At 42.8% G+C, this 14,261-nt stretch overlaps 1 long non-coding RNA gene across 1 annotated transcript; it reads left to right on the top strand.

The window, feature by feature from the left end:
* The first annotated feature begins 301 nt into the window (after nucleotides 1-301).
* LOC123596401 lies at nucleotides 302-11,585 on the top strand. The gene is made up of 3 exons (XR_006711670.1): nucleotides 302-406; nucleotides 1,000-1,131; nucleotides 10,420-11,585. It is a non-coding gene; the product is annotated as an uncharacterized LOC123596401 (long non-coding RNA).
* Nucleotides 11,586-14,261: the final 2,676 nt, after the last annotated feature.

A 14,261-nucleotide genomic window follows, 5' to 3' on the forward strand; every position in this document is an offset into this window, starting at 1 on the left:
AGAAATGGGACCATAAGTTTGTTTTCACATCTCAGATTACAGGACCAAGGCTGTGTGTTTAATAAGACACATTTTCTGAACCCCAAGCTGAGTATCGTTCTCCTGAATATTACACATTTGTTCAGGAAAGTGAATTCTTATCTTTTGACCCAAAGTACCTTCCAGAATCTGCTGGTATCTGAGCACATTTCTCCAAAATCAGAAGCATTTCTCTAAAAGAGAAATAGCAGCCAACGGTGCAGTGTGTCCCTTGGAGTTCCAGCAGGAAACAGATGGCACTCCCAAACTGAGTAAGTGAGGAATGTTCGTAAAAGAATAAGTTACAAAGGTGTGGAACGATCTAGGGACATGCACAAGGGATGGTGAAGGACCTTGGGACTACGAGAGCAGAAGGTGATGGCGATTGGTAAGCACTTCATCACGCCCAGGTCTGAAGGGAAATGTGCCAGTTACAGATCTCAGGGTTGGTGGCTATTGGGAGAGGGTCACTGGAGGAGAGCTGTGACACTGGATGGAAAGATGTGGCCAAATTGTGTCCACTGCAGAAAGGGAATTAAATGCATCGCCTCCCTTTCCTCCCATTGGGGCTGGGAGCTCATTGATACGGTTTGTGCAGATCAGCCTGCCGGACACAGACGAGGACAGGGAAAGGTGGGGGTGTATCGGGAGGGCAGAGAGAAAATAACCTTCTCAGTGCAGTTTTGGCATGCAGTAAATCGGCAGAAAATTATAGTGATGGGACATCAGGGAGATGTTGGGCTCCGAAGCTCCAAGCTCATATTCTTCCGTACAATCATGGGGAAAAAAAAACACTCAAAAAACCCTCGCCCAAATGGCAACAGCCTTAGATTCAAGTGGTGGCAAATTCAGGTCCCAGTTCTACTCTTTAAATCAGAGGGAGAGAGCAGACCTTATCTGCAAATGACTGCGTACATCTGTTCTAACTCGGCTGGGGATTCCTGAAGGACTGACTTGCTCTCTCTTTCTCGCCTAACTCAGAACACAGGCCAGAAGAGCTGCAGGCTTTGCTCATAAAAGCAACCAGGGAAAACACACCTGTACACACCTGACATAACAGATTCCCACCGGAGACATACAAGAGACCATCTAAGGCCTGGAGGACAGAGCGGGGTAAGACTCTCTGGGAAACCAAGAGATTCAAAAGCAGTTATTTCTATAAGGGAATCTAGAAAGCCCCATGCCTACCCAGGTAAGACATATGCTCACAAAAGTCTGAGAAGACTTTGAACTTTCACCTAAGCTGAACCCTAGGTTCAGAGCAAGACTAACCGAGGGAACGGTAACCCTGCATAGAGCCCATCTGCCAAGGCCGTGAGCGGGGAGTGCCCCCTCAACCCCCCACCCCCCCACAGGTACTTCTATCTCTACCTCTATTTCTATCTCCATCTCTATCTCTATCACCTCTATCATCTCTATCTCTATCTTTATCTCTATCTATCTCTTTCTCTATCATCTCTCTATCTCTATCTCTATCTCTATCTCTATCTCTATCTCAGTGTTTTTGTCTCTTTCAGCTCTTGGTATTCAAGAAAATCTCTATCAAACTTTGTTAGCTCAACACAGACTAAAGTAACAGAGACTTCAATGAACACATACGGCAAGGAATAGACTTTGCAAAAATAGTCTGGAAAAGTCACAAAACAAATGTGGCGATCACAATTTCTAGTAATCAAAAAAAGCAAGCTCCAGGGAAGGGGAGAAATCTGATTTCCAGAATCACCATGTTATAATAACGTAACACCCAACTTTCAATGAGGACGACAACAACAAACCCAGGAAAATACGGCTTATTGAAGGGACAAATTCCTTTAATTTAACAGAATCTGTTCCCAAGAAAGCTGACAATGGACTTACTAAACAACGACTAAAACAACTTATTTATTTATATATTTATTTAGAGAAGAGCATGTGTGAGCAGGAGGGACCCTGCTGTCAGTGCAGAGTCCGACACGGGGCTCGATCCCATGAACAATGATGAGATCATGACCTGAGCCTATATCAAGAGTCAGATGCTTAATCGACTGAGCTACCCAAGTGCCCCCTAAAACAACTTTTTAAAATATGCTCAAAAAGCTAGGGGAAGGGGCGCCTGGGTGGCTCAGTCGGTTGAGCGTCCGACTTCAGCTCAGGTCACGATCTTGCGGTCCGTGAATTCGAGCCCCGCGTCGGGCTCTGGGCTGATGGCTCGGAGCCTGGAGCCTGCTTCCGATTCTGTGTCTCCCTCTCTCTCTGCCCCTCCCTCGTTCATGCTCTGTCTCTCTCTGTCTCAAAAATAAATAAAATGTTAAAAAAAAATTTTAAAAAAAAGCTAGGGGAAAACATGGACAAAGAACTAAAGGAAATCAGGAACATAATATATTAAAATGATGAGAATATCAACAAAGATATAAGACTTATAAAAGGGAAATAAACAGAAATTCTAAAGTGAAAAAGTGCAATAACTAAAATGGAAATTCCACCAGTGGGTTGCAACAGCAGAGATGGGCAGGCAAGAGAAAAAAAAAAAAACACAACAGAATTTGAAAATAGGACATCTGAAATTCTCAAGTCTGGGGTGCAAAAGAAAAAGATAAAGAAAGCGAACTCAATCTAAGGAACTTACGGGATGCCATCAAGAAGACCAATATCGGTGGGGCGCCTGGATGGCTCAGTCGGTTGAGCGGCCGACTTCAGCTCAGGTCACGATCTCGCGGTCCGTGAGTTCGAGCCCCGCGTCAGGCTCTGTGCTGACAGCTCAGAGCCTGGAGCCTGTTTCGGATTCTGTGTGTCTCTCTCTCTGACCTTCCCCCGTTCATGCTCTGTCTCTGTCTCAAAAATAAATAAACATTAAAAAAAATTAAAAAAAAAAAAAAAAAGAAGACCAATATTGGCAATATCTCTAGGATATGGTGAGTTCAGCTCCAGACCACAGCAAAAAAATGGATATTCCAATAAAGCAAGTCAAATGAATGTTTTTGGTTTCCCAATGTATATAAAGGTTACGTTTACACTACACTGTAGTGTATTAAGGATGCAATAGCACTATGTCTACAAAAAACAATAGACATACCTAAGTTAAAAAATACTTTATTTATGGGGCACCTGGGTAACGCACTTGGTTAAGCATCTGACTGTTGATCTCGGCTCAGGTCACGATCTTGCAGTTCATGAGTTCAAGCCCTGCATCGGGTTCTGCTGCTGACGGTGCGGAGACTGCTTGGAATTCTGTCTCTCCTTCCTTCTGACCCTCCTGCGCATGTGCTCTCTCTCTCTCTTTCTCTCAATAAATCAATCAATAAATAAAAATTTAAAGATTAATTAAAAATACTTTATTTCTAAAAATAAACCATCACTTGAGTTTTTAGCAAGTAGTAATATTTTTGCTGATAGGGGGTCTTACCTTGATGTTCATGGCTGCTGGCTGATCAGGGTGGTGGTTGCTGAAGGTCAGAATGGCTGTGAAAACTCCTGAAAATCAAGCAACAATGAAGTTGGCCATTAATTGACTCTTCATGAATGATTTCTCTGTAGCACGCAATGTTGTTTAATAGCATTTTGCTCACATCAGAACTTTTTTCAAAATTGGAGTCATTCCCCTCAAGTCCTGCCACTGCTTTGCCAAATAAATTGGTGTAAAATTCTAAAACTTTTGTTGTCATTTTAACAGTCTTCACGGCATCTCACCAGGAATAGATTCCATCCCAAGAAGCCATTTTCTTTGAGTGGCCATGAGAAGCACCTCCTCATTTGCTAAAGTTTTATTATGAGATTGCAGCAATGCAGTCACATCTTCAGGTTCTACTTCTAATTCTAGTTCTCTTGCTGTTTCTACCTTATCTGTAGTCAGAACACACACATGTGGTGTGGCACGTCAAAACTCACAAATAGTTGGGGCGCCTGGGTGGCGCAGTCGGTTAAGCGTCCGACTTCAGCCAGGTCACGATCTCGCGGTCCGTGAGTTCGAGCCCCGCGTCGGGCTCTGGGCTGATGGCTCAGAGCCTGGAGCCTGTTTCCGATTCTGTGTCTCCCTCTCTCTCTGCCCCTCCCCCGTTCATGCTCTGTCTCTCTCTGTCCCAAAAATGAATAAACGTTGAAAAAAAAAATTAAAAAAAAACAAACAAAAAAAAAAAACTCACAAATAGTAACATCACAGATTACTGATTGCAGATCATCATAACAAATATAATAATAATGAAAAAGTTTGAATTACCGAAAGTGTGAGAATCATCAAAATGTGACAGAGACACGAGGTATGTAAATACTATCAGGAAAATGGTGCCAATAGACTTGCTCAATGCAGGGTTGCCACAAACCTTTGATTTATAAAAAGTGCGGTATCTGCGAAGCAAAATAAAGTGAAGTGCAATAAACAAGCAAAAAGAATATGTCTATATATAAATTATGGGAATCCCAGAAGAGAAAGAAAGTAGCAGAGACTTATTTGAGGAAATAACGGCTGAAAACATCCTGAATTTCATGAAATACATGAATATACAAATCCAAGAAGCTCAACGAACTTTAGGATAACCAAAAGAGATTCACATCAAGACACATACTCAAACTGTCAAAAGCCAAAGTCAAAGGGAATCTTGAAATCAACAAGAGTGAAGCAACTCATCATAGACAAATGATCCTTAATAGATTATTCTCCAGTTTCTCAGCAGCACTCTTGCAGACCAGAAAGCAGTGGGATGATATATTTAATATATGCTGGGGAAAAAACAAAAAAAAACAAAAAACCTAAAATGAGAATTCTCTATCCAGAAACTATCCTTCAAAAGTGATAGAGAAATTAAGACTTTCCAGAAAAACAAAAGCTGAGAGAGTTCATTCCTACAAAACTTGTTCTACAGAGAATGTTAAAGGAAGTCTTTCTTGGAAGATTATTTTTTGCAAATGCTACCAAGCAATGAATTCAATTCTAAGACTGTCAGGTCCAATGTGTTAAAGGCTCAGTCCTGCAAAACTGCCCCCCTTTGGACTCCCCTACTTCAGCTGTCATTCCCAAGTCCAGGTTGTCACCTATGCTTCTGATGGACTGGCTAGAGATCAGATGTTCCCATGACCCCCTCCTTGGGTTTCATTAAGTTGTTACTGTGGCTAAAAGAACTTAGAGACACATTTTACTTTCTAGATTATTGGTTTATTATAAAAAGATAAAACTCAAGAACAGCCAAATGGAAGATGCATAGGACCCATTCCATCCTCTCTAGACACCTCCACAACGTCACTAACCCAGAAGTTCTCTGAATCCATCCTTTGGGTTTTTGTGGAGGTTTCATTTACATAGGCATGATTGACGAAATCATTGGACATTCATTCAACCTCCAGCCCATTTCCCTTTCCTGAAATCAAGGGGTGAGGCTGAAAAATTTTAATCCTCTATAATTTTGGATTTAACTCTACTTTGAATTTAACTCTACTTCAGGGTATGTGAGACAAATGCATAGAACATAATTATAAATCTATGTAAACGGGTATATAATGTGTAAAGATGTAATTTGTGACAGCAATAACACAAGAGTGATGGAACTATTATAGGAGAAGGGTTTTTTATGCAACTGAAATTAAGTTTGTATCAATTCAAATTAGATTGTTATAACTTTAAAAGATTATATGTAATCACCATGGTAACAATAAAGAAAACATCTATAGAATATACATGGAAGGAAATGAAAAGGGAATCAAAACATATCACTACAAAAAGTAAACACAAAAAGAGGCAGTAATGGAGGAAATAAGGGACAGAAAAGGATATAAGACATACGGAAAACAACAAAGTGGCAAAAGAAGGTCCTTCCTTAGCAATGATTACTTCAAACGCAAATGGACTAAACACTCCAATCAAAAGGCATTGGTTGGCAGGATAGATTTTTAAAAACTGAACAATATGCTGTGGACATGAGACTTACTTTAGCTCTAAATTCAGATTTAGGTTGGAAGTTAAATGACACAAAAGATAGTACATGCAATTAATAACCAAAAGAGAGCTGGGGTGGCTATCCTAATATTAAACCAGACAGACTTTGAGTAAAAAAATATTACAAGAGACAAGGGTATATATCGATGAAAGAGTCACTTCACCAAGAAGAGATCAAAATTATAAAAATATATGATATACATACTATCAGAGCTCTAAAATATATCAAGCAACATTAGCAGAATTTAAAGGAGAACAGCTCTAAGATAATAGTAGGAGACTTTCAAAGATGACCAGAACAACCAGCCAGAAAAATCAAAAAGGCAACTGTGGACTTGAACAGCACTACAGACCGGCTGGATCTATCAGACATATTCAAAACACTCTACCCAACAATAGCAGAATACACAGGTTTCTCAATCGGACGTGAAACACTCCCCAGAGTAGACTGTATGTTAGACCACAGAACAAATCGTAAATGCATTGTAGAAGATTGAAATCGTATGACGTTTCTCTTCTGATCACAATGGAATGAAACCAGAAATCAGTAACAGAAGGAAAACTGGAAAACCCACAAATATGCGGAAATTAAACAACATACTCTTAAGTAACCAATGAATCAAAGAAGAAATCACGGGGAGATTAGAAAATACCTTGAGACAAATAGAAAGGAAACTAAAAACACAGCACACAAAAACTGATGGGATACAGACAAGCAGTGCTAAGAGGGACATTTGTAGCTTAAATGCCTGCATTTAAAAAAGAGAAACAGCTCAGACCAGTAACCTAGACTTACTCTTTATGGAACTAGAAAAAGAGAAAGCAGACTAAACCCAAAGCTAACAAAAGGAGGGAAGGAAGCAAAATTGGAGCAGAGCAAAATAGAGAATAGAAAAACAATATAGAAAAAAACAGTAAAACCGAAATTGGTTCTTTGCAACAATCAACAACATTGACAAACCTGTAGCTAGATAAGTGAAGGAAAAAGAGCAAAGGCTCCGATAACTAAAAGCAGACATCAAAGAGAATGTTATGAACATCTGTATGCCAACAAACTGGATAAACTGAACAAAATGGACAAATTCCTAGAAATGCACATCTACCCAAACTGAGTCTACCAAATAGAAAATATGAATAGATTTACAACTTGGAAGGAGACTAATCGATATTCAAAGCCTCCCAACAAAGAGAAGTCATGGGCTAGATGCTTTCACCGAAGAAGTCTGCCAACATTAAAAATAAATAAATAAATAACACGAATTTCCAACTCTTCCCCAAAATTGAAGGCGATAACATTTCCTAATTCATGCTATAAAGCCATCATTACCCTGATAGCAGACGCAGCAAAGAGGTTACAAGAAAAGAAACTGTAGAATCAATATCCTTTTATGAAGATGGATGCAAAAATACTCAACAAAATACTAGGAAACTGAGCTCAACAGTAGTATATTAAAAGACTATACGCCATGGCCAAGTGGGTTTTACTCCTGGAACGCAAGGATGATTCTACGTACAAGAATGAATCACTGTAGGACACCGCATCAACAAAACGAAGGAAAAACTGCCCACACGATCATCTCAACTGAGACAGAAAAAGCACTTGACAAAGTAACAATGGCGGCTCGCTTTCTTTGGGACGTGCTATGTGCGAAGCTCTACATTAGGCATTTAATAATGTTTTGAATCCCCAAGGCAACACCCTAACATATGTAATGTGATATTATTGCATCCCTGTTACATAGGAAGAAACTGAGGTTTGTTCTTCAAAAACCGAAGTAATTTGTCAAAATCATATATTTACAGTAAGGAGTAGAGTCAGTATGTATGTTCTAGCTTCTCATGTTACAAAGCCTAAAGCATTTCTACTGTGGTTTGTGGTTTTTGCTTCTGCATCTAAGGAGAATCAAAATGAAGGTACCAAGAGCTGATTTGCAAAAGTCACTACCCAGCTGATGGGCTTAGTAAAATGGCCTTTGGGCTCTTCATGACTGTCCCCATCCCCACTGGTAACAAAGTGTGACGATTTTGATCGCGTGTTAACATTCGTTGCTGAAACGGGGGCCCGGCCCAATTCACTCCAAGACTGATTTCGGACGGCTGGATGTTGTCGCTTCCCTTTCCTAGTCTGTCCAGGGCAAGAATGGTTCATATGGGACCGGCCGCCTCATAATGGAACAGCATCACAGCGGCTGTAGAAGCAACAGAAAACAAAAAGGAAGTTCGCAAATTGAGAAAGCTGGGATCAATTTGGTCTTGACTCAGAGTCATACTCTGTCTCTCTAGAACATTGGTGCCAACTCACTGAACTTGAGTTATAAATAAAAGTCAGAATTAGAGTTCCCAGTTTTTTTTTAATGAGTTTTAATAGGTATATTGTTTAATTTCCCAGCAAATTGATGAAATGCAGACTTGCTAAATTGTAAAAATGCCTGCGACATTTGTTTACTTGGACTGTTACAAGAAAAGAGCTCTTTTGAGATTTATCCTTTTTGTAGCAAAACTGAAAAATACGCTTCTGCAGACTTCAGACTTTGTGCATCTTAAACTTTGACAATCACTTTCGAACCCGTTACCTTTTAGAGCCACAGTGGCCGGGGAGGCAGTGTACCTGTTGGGCCAGGAGTCCCCCCTTTGTAAAAAAAAAAAAAAAAAAAAAAAAATTTTATGTTTATTTTTGAGAGAGGGAAAGACAGAGTGCAAGCTGGACAGGGCCAGAGAGAGAGAGGGAGACCCAGAATCCGAAGCGGGCTCCAGGCTCCGAGCTGTCTGCACAGAGCCCGACGCAGGGCTCGAACTCACGGACTGCGAGATCATGACCTGAGCCAAAGTCGGAGACGCTCAACCGACTGAGCCCCCCAGGCGCACTGGGAGTCCCCCCTTTGTAAGTGACATTTCCAGACTGGGAAGTAGAAGGGAGTAGAAGAGCAGAAGTATCCGATTTTTGTGACCGTCGGAGGTGAAGGGGCATTCGCTTAGCCCGGCAGCCTGGGTTTTCCTCAGACTTAAGAGATTGGAGACGTCTGGGGAGCAGACGCTAGCGTGTGAACTAGTTTTTACTTAGGTTCCATTTACTGCCCTCTGCCCTCTGCCCTCTGAGAGTTTGACAACGTCCCTTCCCTGCCACTGGTAACATGCATAGAGATCATAAGAGTGACAGTAACAGGAGAAGCACTCAGTGTTGTTCAAGCGATTAAAGCACTTCAATGCTCTGCTTGATGCTGATGCTGGCTGCTGTCTAGAAGCAGGTTAAGTATTGTACCAGTTTCCTAATTCCAACTTATCTTACGTGAGCCCGGCCTAGTAAAGATAAAGCCCACCTCCCAGAAGAAAATGGAAGCTTTAAAAAAGGTGGGAGGGGGAAACTAAAGAAAGAGACAACTTTTGTTTATATTTCACGCCAGGTCAGGTGACTTCTGCTATCTTCTCTAGGCTGAATACTTTAACCACGGGAAATAGAGCTGCCTGCCTGAAGCAAGAATTTTCCTATCACTGAGAAAATCTGCTTATTAAGTTTGCCAGAAGCTGTCCTGTCTCCCAGCCAAAATGACAGCCCAGTGAATCCTAGGCCACTGGGTGTGGGCGGCTTATCGGGTTCTCATCTCTGAAGGTCGAGGGTGCAAGTAGGTCACGGGCAAAGGCATTGGTGACCTCTTTTCAGCCCTGCCTCCAGGTTGAGGTAGTTCAGGTTCTTAAGATAACTTCTGAGGGTGGGGGGGGGGGGGGACGGGAAGGTAAGGTGAGGCAGCGGGTTAGCAGGGAGCCCCCAAAGCCAGGTATCCCTGATCACCACCACCAAGGGCGAGGGAAAAGCTTGCTCGTGCTAATTAGAACCCCGTGTTATGATCCCTTCCCTACCAAAATATTTACTAAGCCTTTAAACCAAAGGCTGGCAAATCCCCAAAGATCAATTCTGCCCTCTGGGATTTTTTCAAACTCCATCCCACCCTTGTGAGTGGTCAGAGACGTTGTCCCTGCCTGCAGAGAGTGCTGGTCCCCAGCCCCCAGTCATGCCATGGCTGCCTGCGTTTCTCAGTTCTGACCATTAGTGAACTCGGCTGTCAGCAGTAACTTTTGTTCACGTTCAAATCTGGAAATATCTTTCCTTTATTCTCCACTTTCCCTCAACCCACTGCACACTCCCCTGTCAAAGAAAGCCTTTGTATAGCCAGAAGGAAAAGGCTGCTTCAGAACGGTCCCCATGCCAGGGGGTGGCCGGTATTCCGCAGAATGGGAGAGGAATGTGCCCTTTTTGCTTGTATAACCATCGTGTCTAAAAATAGCAAAGACACCCCTTGCCATACTGGTGATACGCAGACGCATGGGTGATGAATAATCACATTGACAGTCATTTTGGGATAAGCGAGAGAGAACAGTGAGTAAAAACTGATCCCAAAATACAAAAATGAGTATCACAAACCTCGAAAGATGTTTTCATCGTAAAACTGAGGTTTTTGTTCCTTGATCAATTCCTCTGCGCTTTTATTCTTCATTTCTTAAAGCCTGGAGAATTGCCCTCTTTCACACCTTCTGTGCAACAACCTGCTCTGTGGGCACGCTCACAGTCCAGGGAGCACTCCGAGGTGTCTTGACAGCCGGGCTGGAGGAGAGCCCAGGTCTTCCGAAGGTGAAAGAGCTGTGAGCCCACATCCTTCTGGTAAAGACGCTTCCCTTACACTTCACAACAATAAACCCACTTTCACAATATGTAGCTTAGATTTTCAGGTGACTCTTACAACAGTCATTTCTCGCAACCTTTTCATTGTGAGTTTAGGATATTCCTACTAGCAATTCACTCATTTTCAGTAAATGGGAAAACCAAAGCAAGAAATACTCAATCGAAGCGGAAAAGTGCATTACTTGACTTCTTTTCCAACCGACTACCGACATGTTTTTCTCCTCCTTTAGATTACAAGCATAAACACTGATATAAGGGCAAGCGGCTTGCCTTTTGGGTCTAGAGTGTTTTTGATGATAACAGCACAGGCAGCCCCAGGGTGGAATGTCTTAGCAGCAGTTAAAGGTTAACAAGATGAATCGATAGGCCCATTGATGTCTCTGAAGGAGGAGCCACATCATGCAAGGCAGGTCCAGGGGTGAAGTTACAGGAACCTCCCAGCCTCTCTCTCCAAATTTCCAGACCCAGCAGGTGTCAGTTACATCTGCAGCCTGGGGCAGAAGCCCAGCCAAGTCACGGAGTAAAGGATGTTCAAAGCTGGAAGGCACATCACAGACCACAGAGACCAACTTCCTTAACTTACCGCCTAAGGCCTATGTAACGTACCTTTGATTAGGTGCCAGAATATTTCCAAGTATTCTATACATTGTTAATCATTTTCCTATACGTTATATCATTTGTTTCTCCCCCCAAATTTGAACTGCCAATGTTTGTCCCATTTTGCAGTTGAGGAAACCGAGGCTTGGAAAAGGCTAATGGCTAGTTCTAAAGCATGGAACGACGGGTAGGTGGGGCAGAGACTTGAGGCTCAGTTTTATAAATTTGGGGCTCTTGCCACTGGGTTATGCCACTTTGTCGGCACCTCGAGCAGGATATCCTCCAGGAAACATTTACTGTATGCTTTCTAGATGTCTGGGATTGTGCATAGCTCTGAATTCTGTGCTCCTGCTACATCTAGGTCATTAATAAAGTGGTGTGGATAAATTGCAATGGACTTTATTTTCTGATCATTTTTAATTTCATTAGGGAAACAAATACAAGGACTTGGATTTTTTTTTCCCCTTCATTTTCCTGTGTAGGTAAGGAGTCTCATTTTGGCTTATCTCATGAAGTTAGTACCAACGCACCTGACACAGATAATCAAAATCTCCGGGGAGGCACCTGGGAGAGTACCTAATCCAACCCTGTCATGTTTAGAGAGGACAAAATCAACACCAGGAACTTCAGATAAATTCTCCAAGGCCACACAGCTACCTAGATGCTGAGCCAGGACTGAAAATCAAAACATCTGATTGCCAGTTCAGTTTATGAGTAGTTTTTTTTTTTTTAATGTTTATTTTATTTTTGAGAGAGAGAGAGAGGGAGAGAGATGGGGGTGGGCAAGGGGCACAGAGAGAGAGAAGGAGACACAGAATCTGAAGCAGGCTCTGAGCTGTCAACACAGAGCCTGACTCCGGGCTCAAATGCATAAACCGTGAGATCATGACCTGAGCCAAAGTCAGGCATTTAACGGATTGAGCCACCCAAGTGCCCCAAGAATAGTTTTTAGCCAAGCCTCGTTTGGTTGTGTCATAGTAATACTTCTTTTTCCAAGACAGCGAGGATAAAAGTGGGACCCTTTTAGGTTGAGATATATATGTGTCTACATACATACACATTCCTGATCCCCAAGCCTACAACACTTAAGATGAACACTTAAGCACATTCATCTGAAAGAACATGAGAAAAACTAGGAGCATTTCTGTTCTCCGTTACATTTGTCCTTCCTAATCAAAACCATGTGAGAAGCTAGAAAAGTACCAGGAGCGCAGCGTGATGGCCAAAGACAAAGAAGGGGCAGCAGAGAAAGAAAACCAAGGGAGCAGCGAAGCAGAGACCCGGCATTATTTCCAACATTCGAGCACGCACTCACACTTCTAGTCCTTCATCAGATAAGAATGTTTTGCGCAAACCGGGCCAATTTACGCCGCACAGGAAAGCCTGTAGCTGCGCTCTCGGCCCACCACTTCCTGTGGGAGTCAGCGCAACAGGCTCAGCCCTTCCATTCCTCTGACCAAAATGCTTCCAAGCCCGAGGAAGAACCTCATTGCTCATCCTGCCATTTGCTGGAAGGAGTCCACGGTCAGCCCCCGGCAGTCATTAGGGGAAGTATGGTCCATTTCGCAGGCGTTTTCTTTCCCGCGTGTGCGTGCGTGTGTGCGTGTGTGTGTGTTTGCGTGCGCGCGCACGTGCCTGTGCGTGACCGTAAGAGAGCTTAACCTTCTTTTGGCTCCCTGCGTTCCAGTTACTCACTATTCACGCAAGTTACTCCTTTACAGTTGTACTTGTAAGTTTCCTTTTTCCATGCCAACGCAAGCAAACTTGAGGTACAGGAAAAGGCCTTCTGCTAGCGTGGAGCTGACCTCCATCCCCAGGCCCTTTTCCGCAGGGCTCCAGAACCTTGCATTCGGGGTGCAGAGACAGGAAAAATTCACTGGGAGGCTGCCGGCTGCTGGTCAGTCTTGGGATTTTCATTCTTATAGATCCATTGTTCATGAGGCCAAATGATAAAGAACACATAAATGATACGGTGTCCTTTAATGTTTTAAAACACTATTCAAAAAAGTTTCCATGGTGATAATCTTCAAACTTCTTCCCAATAGTCCTCTGACCTACTCTTCTTTCCTCCTGCTTCCCTTCCTCCCTGATTACTCCTATGAGGGTAATAATGAGACCCCACAGTTTGTTTCCCATGCGCCCCCCCCCCCCACCAGGCGACTGCTGGCAAGTTCTGTCACCCCCCAGTCTCCTTTTTGATATCCCAGCAGGTCTGAGATGGGAATGGGACTCATCTTGTTCAAGCCCCCTGGTCCCCAGAGTTCTACTCTTCTCTTCTGGTTTTTCCCTGAGGGGTTTCCTCTGGGGGCTCCTGCCCCTCACCCCAATCTGGATCTACTGGAAGGAAAAACGCTACTCTAGCTGGAAGGTTCTTTGGGCCAACTGAGAGCCTCCGAGTCTCCTGGTCTCCCTGCAATAAGAAACCTCATCCCAGAGCTGAGTCTAGGCTGGTTCTACATTATATAAGGAGCAAGATGGTGACTCTTTGTTCAAGGATGGAGACCAGTGAGACGAAATGGCACGTCCTCCATCCACACAGTGAGTGCACCCCACAGGACCAAAAAGACTCAGATCTGAGCTTTCAGTCCGTGTTCTCGCCAGCATCCAAATCCTGGTAAAACCAAGCTGTAGGGAACGTCAGCAGAGGGTCGGTGAGAAAACTTCTTGCTCAGAGGACTTGGTCCTTTGGTTTTTTTATTACATTTCTTACTGAATAGAAGGAATTATTTATTTTCATTAGGAAATCCGAAGGAGGAAAAGCCCAGAAACCCTGGGTGGGGACTGCATAATTTATAGAGAATTCCACAGAGGGCAGGGCACTGGAAAAGAGAATGACTGATGCGACCAAAAATTCCGGAAATGAAAGGAACCTAAAGATCTTCTTCGTAAATACCAGATTCTTAGTAATCTGAGGTTATTCTTGCTCAGTGTTTTCAACATTTTTAAATCTATGTTCTTCCATGATGCTTTTTCAGTGAAGCCTCCATGTATCTCTATAACCCCAGATTTTGACTCATTGCTCTTATATTTGGGATCATGAAAATATGCACCCTTACAGATTCTTTTGTG

The sequence above is a fragment of the Leopardus geoffroyi genome, chromosome A1 (assembly GCF_018350155.1).
Source record: "Leopardus geoffroyi isolate Oge1 chromosome A1, O.geoffroyi_Oge1_pat1.0, whole genome shotgun sequence".
NCBI classification, from domain to species: Eukaryota; Metazoa; Chordata; class Mammalia; order Carnivora; family Felidae; genus Leopardus; species Leopardus geoffroyi.